This window comes from Aythya marila (genome assembly GCF_965140915.1).
Source record: "Aythya marila genome assembly, chromosome: 16".
In the NCBI taxonomy this organism is placed as follows: Eukaryota; Metazoa; Chordata; class Aves; order Anseriformes; family Anatidae; genus Aythya; species Aythya marila.
The window spans coordinates 12,724,831-12,734,893 of NC_139057.1; positions in this window are offsets into that span (position 1 = coordinate 12,724,831).

The following is a 10,063-nucleotide window of genomic DNA, read 5'->3' on the forward strand; positions in this document are numbered from 1 at the left end:
TATTTGCACTAACACCTAAACTGGGCTGTGACTCAGCTGTGCTAGATACTCAGTGTACTGAGCAAGGACAACTTCTTCCTTGGACAATGAAGGTACTGCACGTGGAGTGAGCAGGGGGCAGAGGGGCTGGGGACCAGACCTCACAGCCCAGGGCTGGGAGCAGCACGAGGCAAAGGGCAGGAGGAAAAAATAGGATTTAAGGGTACCCACCGACCCACTCATGCACAAAAACATCTCACAAACCTGCAGTAAGGAGATGGAGCTCCAGACCCACCACAGCTCTGAAAGCCTCCCCTGCACTGGGCTTCCCTGGTAGCACCAGAAGGAACATCTGAGCCCTGGGTGAGCCACCAGGCACGGACACTTCTGTGTCTGCAGAGATGGGTAAAAAGGCACAGCAGGAGGCTGACCTGGATGATAACCATGGTACTGGGGACAGATCAGGGAAGAAGATGGAGGGAGGAGACCGAGGGCTCACTCAGCAGTGTTGGGATTGAGCTGGTGAGAGGCAGCCCCTCTGGAGGAGACTCAGACAGCCTGAGCTCTCCCTATGGAGACAGGACAGGCCTGACGAGGCTGGAGCCATCAGTATGAGACCAGGAGCTGGATGTTTCCTTGCAGAAGGTTATTCCCAGGTAAGGCCTGAGGAGCAGATGCTGGCCAGAGGTGGATGTCCTCGCCACAAAGTCAGCGAGCAGCACTGCACCGCGGTGTGGGGTCAGGTCGAGCTGCTGCCAAACAGCCCCGAGGTGAGAACCACGGCCCAGCACGGCCACATCGCCCCAGCAGCCAGGGGCAAGTCACCTCGGTCTTAGGGCAGACGTGCAGAAAAGCCACAATGCTGTTTATTAAAGCAAAAATCTGTGGGAAGGTTACGCCTGAGAGACAGGGTTAGATAAATAAGGAAAAATGCTTTGAAAAGTATAACTGATCATCTCTTACTGCTATAGCAACAGACCTTGAAAGTCATTGTTAGGGCACTAGGAAAGGGCCCTGAAGGAGGAAGAACCCAAACTTGGATTTTGGTATGTTATTAAATGCCACTGGTGTGATATGTATTACTTGGCCAACAGAATAAATGTGTATTACCCAGCCTCAGAATAAAAAAAAATATATATGAAAAGGCCAAACTCACCTGATTCAGCTAATTGCACCAATGAAACCTCATTGCCTCTGGCAGCCCAGCAGCTCTCCTGGGCACACACTAGCACCACCCAGAGCACACAGCTCTGTCCACACCATGCCGGGACAAATCCCACGCCACATGGGAACACGGGCAAAACCCCGCAGCTGCCACAGGTGGAGGTTTTAAGGACCCAGACAAAATCACCCCATGCCAATGGGAAGCCCAGCCAGCAGCTACCAGTCCCAATGCATGTGCTGGAAGGCAAGGCAATCCATCTGGGGGTGCCTCAGGGCACCCCTTGGCCCAGAACACGTTTGTATAGCAAACGGTGGGAATTTTGCTCTGTAAATTATTCAGCCTCTCTGTCCAGTACTGGCTGTTACTGAGTCACTAAGGAAAAGGTCTTCCTCTGACTTCAGAGGGCTCCAGATCAAATCCCAATAACTTTATTCTACAGAGTGAACATCTGAAATTAAAATAAAGTTCAGGTTAGCATTTCACACCTGTGATTTTTTTGTATTTTCTAGATTTTTTAAAAAGCTGTGACGACCCAGATGTTTGCTTGACAAGAAAGAAGTTTGCCACAGGAACCCATTTTGTTCATTCATTCACTTTGTAACACAAAAACCTTCCAAGAACTGTCCACATGTTTCATGATGCTGATCAAAAGCGTCATTATTAATGAAGAACATCATTTGACAGGACATGTTCAGAAAAACCCTTCTCTGTAAGAAGACTCAGATCAGGAACCCAGCATCAAATAAAAAATTGTTCCAAAGAGCCCTCCTGTGCAGAAAGCATGAAAACAGAGGGGAAGGCACAAAAAGAGCAGTGGGGCAGAAATCCCACATTTCTCTGCTGCCTCTATGCTCAGTACAGCCACGTGCCCTGTGGTACAGAAGTGCTGCTGCCCGAAGCAGCCCCAAAGCCTTGTCCTGGGTTTGCGAGGACTCAGGACTTGCAAGGACACAGAGACACAGGGTGCGATGCAGATGTGCGGCCAGTTAACAAACAGCAGACCTGAAGCTGGGCAAAAGCAGTTTCAGGTTGACAAAACACAGAAGCAGGACCTAATGTACGCAGATGCCACCAGAAATAGTGAATTCAGGCATGACGTAGCCACAAAAAAATGAAAAAGAGCAAAAGTGTGAAGACAGGTTAAAAACAGTTACCCTGACTGGACCCCAGAAAAAGCAAAACAAAATCCCCAACCCAAACATCGCGTTCCTGCCCACAAAGGGCCCAGCTGGTGACAACCTCCTGCAGCCCCCACATCGTCCCCAGACAAACTGCTGGCCTAGCAGCCATGGGAGCAGGGCAGGGCTGAGCACAGCCCCCACGTGAGTGAAAATTAGGTGCGTAAAGCCATTGTAATTGTTATTTCTTCTTGCAACCAAACTTTAAAAATGATTAACTCATATATAACAATATATTCTTGGCTTTACTTACATATAAAGCATGCTCTTTGGCCGTTTACAAAATGCTGAGCCCAACCACAGCAATTAATGTGAGCGCACACAGGCTCAGCACAGGTCGTGTAAGTACTTTTAGGGGGATGTGGTGGTGCTTTCCCTCTGACTGGGTTTGCCCACCAAGGCAACTCCCCCAGTTACAGCAGACACTGCTTGCTCCCTGTCTGTGCTCTCTGAAGAAACCTTTGCAAAGACCACGGGAAGCCTGCTGCCAAAGCCACAAATTAATTTTATTGTGTTCAATGCCATAAAGCCCCGTAGTGATGTCTCATTTGCAGTGTCCCTATCCCACAGCACCATCTCGTGGGAGACTGCAGCTTGAAAAAATGAACCAGCAAAACCACCAATTTAGATTAAATCTGCTTCCAAGCATCCCATTGCCCTTCCCAAGGATTCAAGCCCCTGCAAGAAGCTGCCTCAGCCCAGCAGGACCAACGCCGCAGGGCTCACACCACCTCCTGAGCGCATCCTAAAGGAGGAGGGACAGAGCCCCACCAGGGCACAGCACCACCAAGGGCACATTTCTCCAGGAGAAAGCCAAACATCCTGCACCATGCTGCAAAACCCGTGCCCTTTAACATGCTGGGAAGGATCTGGGCTCAGAGCAGGAGCTGGAAGTGCAGCAACCGTTTAGCCCATCTAGGAAGTGCCCTGTTCTATTTTTTTCCTCTGAAGCCCTTTGAGCTCTGCACGCTCAGCTCCTGGGACACGATTAGTGGGAGGAAGAGCCCATGCAAGACCCCGCATCTTTCAGGTCATGCCGACAGCCTGCAAAGCCTCCAACTGCTCAGCTCATAGCTCCAAATATTCCTGAAAAGTCTCCCCAGTTTCACAAAGCATCTTTGGGCAGGTTGGGAGATTGTACAGTCAACCCTAAAGCACACATCTTTGGGGTATAAAAAGAAATTTGGATTAGAAAACATTTTCATCTTCTGAAATATTCTGTTTATGGTTCTGTTGCTTGGCAGCCACAACTGAAGTGGAGCAGCCTTCGCTCACCCAGTTTCCCCCATATTTAAGAGGTTTCCCACAGCAGTGCTCCATAAAGCAAGGGCGAGGAACCCAGGGGCTGCTCCTGCCCAGGGCTGTGCCAGGGTCCTCCCCAGCATCCCAGAGAGCACACTGGAGGGTGTAATCCCCACCCCTCAGAGCAACAAAAGGGTGAAAAACGGGTTTTAATTGAGTTTGTTTTATTTTCTGCATAGGTTTACAGGAAAAGCTTGCCTGTGGCTGCAGACAGTTCACTTGGAGACAAGGGAAGCCAGAGGAAGGCACACTCCAGGTCTCTTGGGCCACATATCACTGCCTGGGTCCTACTGTAGGGCAGGGAGACGCTTCCTCCTCCCAGAAAAGGATCACCTGAGGTCACTTCAGTGGCACCACTTCTCCTCATGGGCACCCACAGCAGCTCCTTGGCACAAGCATCTCCTGCTGCCTTTTACAAAACATCTCCTTTCTGAGCCAGTGCTGCATGGGAACACAGGAGGAGTGGCAAACAGCTCACTGCCTCGTGTCTGCTACAAGCATTGGAGGTAAAGTGTGCCAAATTAGCCCTACAACTCCGTAGTAATGCCTCAGCCTACCCCAGCCACGTGCTGGGACTCCCATTTGGGGAGCAGCCATCTGCTCGGGGGCAGGAGACCCAGACGTTTGGCTGCACCTCCCACACGCATACCCAAAACTCAGATTTAGCCTCTGGCTTGTGATTGTAGGAGCTCAGTGCTTCCAGTTCCTTTATATACCAGCCCCAGAGGGTTATTAGCATGCTCGATTTACACCAGCATGCTGGAAGTGGGGTGTATCGAGCATCCACTGGGCTTTCAGACAGCCTGCTGAGCTAGTGTCCAGACCGCTTTGTTCTTCTGAGCTCAGAGATCTTGGCCAGGGGGACAGCACTGCACGCGCTGGCCCCCAAACCAGTACCAGCTGCAGGCAGCAGGGGAAGCTCCTTCGTTTCCCCGTTTACACCCCCCTACGGAGAGGGCCAGCACAGAGGACGCTGTGGCAGTGCTTTGTCCTTCCCCACCAGCTGCTCTGAGCTCTGCGGTGACTCGTGGCCACCACAAACCCACCCTGAGGGGCTCAGCATGGCCAAAGCCCAAGTTCACCCCAGGGCTTCTTCCAAGCCCTCCACAAGCCATCCCTGGCAGATAAGTTCTTCCAGCTGACGTCCTGAGGCTGGTTTTGTACATTTTCCTTCAGCCCTGAGCACTGGTGCTCTCTACCACCCAGGAAAGTCTGACCTGCCTTTACAGAGCACTGGCTGCAGGCTGAAACACCCCACTAGGCCCCTCTCATGGGCTTCCTTCAAGGTTTATTAAACAATTTGTCAGCCTAGCAGCCCATCGGCTCCCCAGTGCTTCCAAACCCCAAACTCACAATGTATTGGAGCCTGGCTCACACTTTGTTTATGGGACACGTGGCTAAGGAGGAAGAGAGAAGGGGTTTGCTGTTGGTATCCAGAACTCTGGGAATTCAAATACCACATGGAAAAGCTTCCACCCCACTTCAAACTCTGCTGTGATCAGGTGAGAGACCAACATTTCTACCTACGCCATAGAACTTGCTCAGAGCTTTAAAGCTGAGATTAGGCCCTCCATTTCAGAAGCACAAACTCCCAGAAATTAACCCAAAATAGGCTTTCCATTAATGAGCAGTAGTTAGGGCTGCTGCAGAGCCAAGTGACTCTGATTCCACCCAAAGCTGGGAGCTGTGCTCTTGTGCACTGGCCAGCTCGTTACAGCTGCTTTATTTGCCATCTTCAGCACAGACAACATCAGAGACACCTCTCCCCTCCTCTGCCACCGGTCACCCAGTGGGAGACATGGGCCAGGCACATCAGAGCACCCAGAACTTTGTTACACCACATCTATGTGTACAAAAAAAATGCATACATGGTGCGGAGAAACTCCTGGGAACCCCAGCTCAGCCACAGCCACAGCTGGGGGCAGACACGAGGAAGGCTCCTGCACACCCCCACCTCGTGTGCTGCAGTGCCAGCACCACACACAGCTGCCCGGGAAGCCTCACTCACACCAAAACCCCACAGACCTGGTGCTGCCAATGTCACTTCTCGCCATGGCACGTCCCCACACCACGGACAGGGTCAGGCAAAGAGGATGCAGTGATAGAGCTGAGCCAGGTGAGATGGGCTTTAGGCTGTAAGTGGAATGGAAGTCTGTTTTTTATCAGGTATTTATTTTGTATTCCATACGATTGCTTTTCACAGCATCCCCTAGTTTAAAGTTGTCTTGGTTTTACTGATGTTTCGTGCTCTGAAGGCATTAAAATGCCTTAAATCTTAAACAAATCCATTTTCTTTCAAGCTCAAGAAAAAGCGATGCATGTGTAAATTTTATTCCTGAAGAGCACTCCTCTAAAGAAACCCCAGATCCCCTGTTTAACACCGACCTGACACAAAGCAGCTTAACCTCAAAGAAGAGCTGAGAGCTACGCCTGTACAGCACCCACTCAGTAACAAGGAGAGGGAGAAAGGTGCGGGATCGAGGGTCCCGACTCAGACTGCAGAAGATGGGGCCTTCCTCGCACCCTGAGGGCAAGCGCTTTGGGGTACAGAGGCTGTTGGTAACAAACTCACAGGGACTGGGTAAGCAGGCCGGTCTCTTTGGCTGAACCAAGTCCCTGTGAATATCCCCTTGGTCTCTGCACTGGCTCTCTGGGTTTCGCAGCCTGAGCTCCATGCTGCTGGGGCATCATGTAAAGCAGGTGTGAAAGGCAAGGAGGCAGTGGTGGATCTAGGGCACACGGATGGAGCAGTGAAGGGCTCCCTCTCTTGTTCAGAGAGACCTCGCTGTATTTAAAGCTAATTCGAAGTCATTAGGTTGCTTCTCACATAGAGGCAGCCCTCCTCTTCCTCCCCACACACAGACAGACCCCTCGCTCCTCTTCCTCGCAGGGATTCACTGCCAGCCTCCACCCGCAGCCCTCCCAGCCCTCTCCCCTTCCCCTGCGAGGGCAGAAGGGATCTCCAGGGCCCAGATCAGCAACACGTGCCTGAGCACAAGAGGCCCCAGGTATAGAGACGTGCAGAAACACTCACTGCCTTTTACAAGCCCTCATGGTTTGTGCCCGGGTTTTCCCCAAAAGAAGCTCCTGCTGAACAAGATTGCTCGTCTGCTGAACTAAAACCATACCAAGGCACCTGGGATGAGCGTCCCTGGGATGCACACCAGCACCGGGCACAAAGCCACAGACCACAGCAAGTCGTGGGGCTCAGGACAAGGAGCAGCAGCCTCCTGAGCTGTCCCATCAGGGGCCACACGTGGGGCAGGCAGCTACTCGAGGAAACCCTCCCTGCAGCTCAGCTTCCCCTTCGGGGCTCCTCTCCCAGTGGGAGCCACATGAGCACAGCCTGAGCTCTCCCCACTTTCAGCCTGGTAGCTGCAAACCTCTCTGCAAGCCCCCAAAGGGAAGGCTGAATATGGGTGTTTCTTCTCCTTCGTGATCAGTTGTTTTCTGTATTCTGATATTAAATGTTGGCCTGGTGTGGTCTACTTACGGAGCTACAGAGTGCAGCCTCTGTCTTTCCTGAAGGGACCTCATCTCAGCAAGGCTTTGGTGGCTTTTGCAGTCCTGCCCGGGGGCTGCCCCGTGCTCCTGGCTGCCAAATCTTCTCCAAAAGGCAAGTGTGAGCACAGGGGGCTCGCCCAGGGGTCAAACCCGAGAGGTCTGAGCGCTGGTACGGCTTCTCAGCAGCCGAGTTAGGGCAGGAGAAGAATCTGTTTTGATTTTTCCTCATCTGTGTTTGACCCTCTGGCTGAGGGGTGGCTTTGCTGTCCCCCCCCAGCAGTTTTTGGCTGCGTGGAGCTGGAGCAGCCGCGCTCCCGGCTCAGCCTCTGGGCTGCCCCGGCCAGCTCCAGGCACCAGCCCGGTCCTCCCAGCACCCATACGGGCACAGCGACGTGCACAAACCCTCCTGCCTCACTTCCCCTTGCTGACTGCTTTCCGTGCCCTGTTTTTGAGGAACTGCAGCCAGGAGCTCGGTTCAAGCACCGCCGAGGAGCTGCGCTGCTCCGCTCGGGCACCAGGCGGCAATGCCGGGTGAGAAACGGGGAGGGAGGCGCTGCTGGGGCGGGGATGGCAGCACCCCCTTAGGGACCTGGGCTTGCTTTGGGGCCGGGAGAAGGCTGGTGGGTGGGTGGCAGGAGCCCCTGAGCCCTGGCGATGTCCCTGTCGCAGCAGAGCAGCTCCCCCGGGGAGGAGTGAGGTGGGGGGGGGCAGGCTGGGACCCCCCTGCTGCAAATTGGGGCTCAGAGCAGCAGCGGCACAGCCCAGAGCCCCCCGGAGCACGTTAAGGGGAGCCCAGGGTGGGTTTGTGTTTGCTTCATCCCTCGGTATTCTCACACCTCAGGGCCGGCTGGGGAGATGCTGGTATCGTGCCTGGGAAAGCCGGGCGCTGTCAGCATCTAGGGGGCTGCTCTGAACCCCTCAAATCCCCGTGGCCATTCCCGGACTCAGGACCCCATCTCCAAACCCCAGCAGCTGTCTGGATGAGAAACGCCCTTGTGCTCTGTTGTGCCAAGCCGTGCTGCTGGTGCTTGGCTTTTCCTCCCTCCTCTCCTCCCCTTGCAGGCAGGCAGCGCTCCCCACCCCGCTGCGCAGAGAGAGCTGGGTGGCGGGGCACAACTTAGGGCTCGGGGGGCACATCAGCCCCTGTTTTCCGTCTTGTGCTTGGGCTTTTGCTGGTGCCTCTCAGGCAGCAGCAATTTTGGGAGAAATCAGCATTATCCGTGCTGGGAAAGGTGGAGAAGGGAGGCAGCCCGGTTGCTATGGCTGCCGCAGAGCCGGCCTCGGCGCGAGGCTGCCTGGAGCAGCACGGGGATGTGCACGGCTGGCACAGCTGGGGGCGAGCACGGCATCACTGGGGCACGGCACCTCCGTCCCCACAGCCTCAGCCTCCCCGAGGTGCTGGCTGCTCCCCTGGTGGCACATCCCCATCCTTGTCCCCAAAAAACAAGCAAAAACCTCAACCACGCACGGCACTTACACGAGGCGGTGCGCGTGGGTGTTTGGAAATGACCCCCTGGGATTTCTGTCACTCAAATACTCACGTAGGTGCTCGATGGTGGCTTCAGGTGCAGTTTGTGTAAGGGAGGTGCCAAACGCTAAGGACTTGTAAATATTTTTCCCCTCCCAAAGAAATTACGGCATCCTCAGCTCCTTGGCTTTGGGTCGAGCTGGTAGGAATTGGGCCAGCACCTGGGGGCCTGCTACAGCCTCGGAGGCTACACCTGCTGCTGCTCCAGGGCTCTTTGCTATGAGCTCTTTAGCATCTTAACCCGAAATGCACTTGACAGCAGCCTCAGAGGTCTGGAGGGGAGCCAGCAGGGAGGGAGCCGGGAGCAGTCAGTGCCCGGGGCCTGATCCAGCAGGGTGCTCAGGTGGGCACGGGGAGGCTGAGCGGAGCCTTGCTCGGCGCTGCCCGCGGCCGTGCCGCATCCTGGCTCCGGCTGGCTGCCAGCCAGACCTCCCCAGGGCCCAGGGGGCTGCTTAAGCTCATTGCTTTTCTTCCAGAGGCTTCAGAAAGCCGCCCGCCCGCTTTTAATTCAAATTTATTGAATAATTCCCCCCCGGGATCAGCTAGTTCAAGGCCAGCCGCTAAACCAGCCCCTGGATGAGATGGGTTTGGCTCGGTGTCTCCCAGCTCATCCCTGCCACCCTGCCAAGGGGGTGGCGAGCGCAGGAGCGGGCGCCTGGCTCGGGGTGGCGTTGGCTCGGCTCTAATCCTGGCTGCCTGCATGGACTCCAGCCCCAGGGAGCATTTTGAGGCCTGTTAGCGTCCCTCCCTCCTCCACCCCAAACCTGTCCCTGCCTTTGAGTGGTTTTCCCCTGGGGCAGCAGTTCTGGCTGCTCTCTCACCTGGGCTGTGGGGAGGTGTGGGGAGGCTCTGGGTGCACAGCCCGGGGACACCCAGCTACGAGCAGGGCGCCCTGGATGTGGCGTGTGCCACTGCACGCCGGGGCTGTGCACGTGGTGACGCACACAGTGTCCCCTGGGAGCACGTGGCAGCGCTGGGGACAGCGTGCAAGCCACACACCCGCTGTGCTGTGCCAGGCTGGCTGGTGGGGGACACCAGGGAGCCCCAGCCCCAGCTCACCAAGAGCTCAGGGCAGTTTTGGGAGCACAGCATGTGCCCCATCCTCACGGCACCACGGGGGCTGTCCCCAACATGGCATCTGGCCCCTGAACCCCCCCTCCCCGCTGCGCCATGGCTTGGTGAGGGCAGCACACGGCGTGCCTCGTGTTGTGCAATTAACCACTGCTCGATGGGACGCTAACGATCCTCGTTAATGAGCGCTGCACTGGGCAGTCAGGGCACGGCCCCGCACGGGGCAGTCGTGCAGCAGGACCAGACCCACGGAGCGATGCTGGAAATCAGGAGCTGGGGCCGCAGCCCTTTGCTTGCTGCTGGGGGGGCTGTGCCTCGTGCGGCCACGTTGGGGAC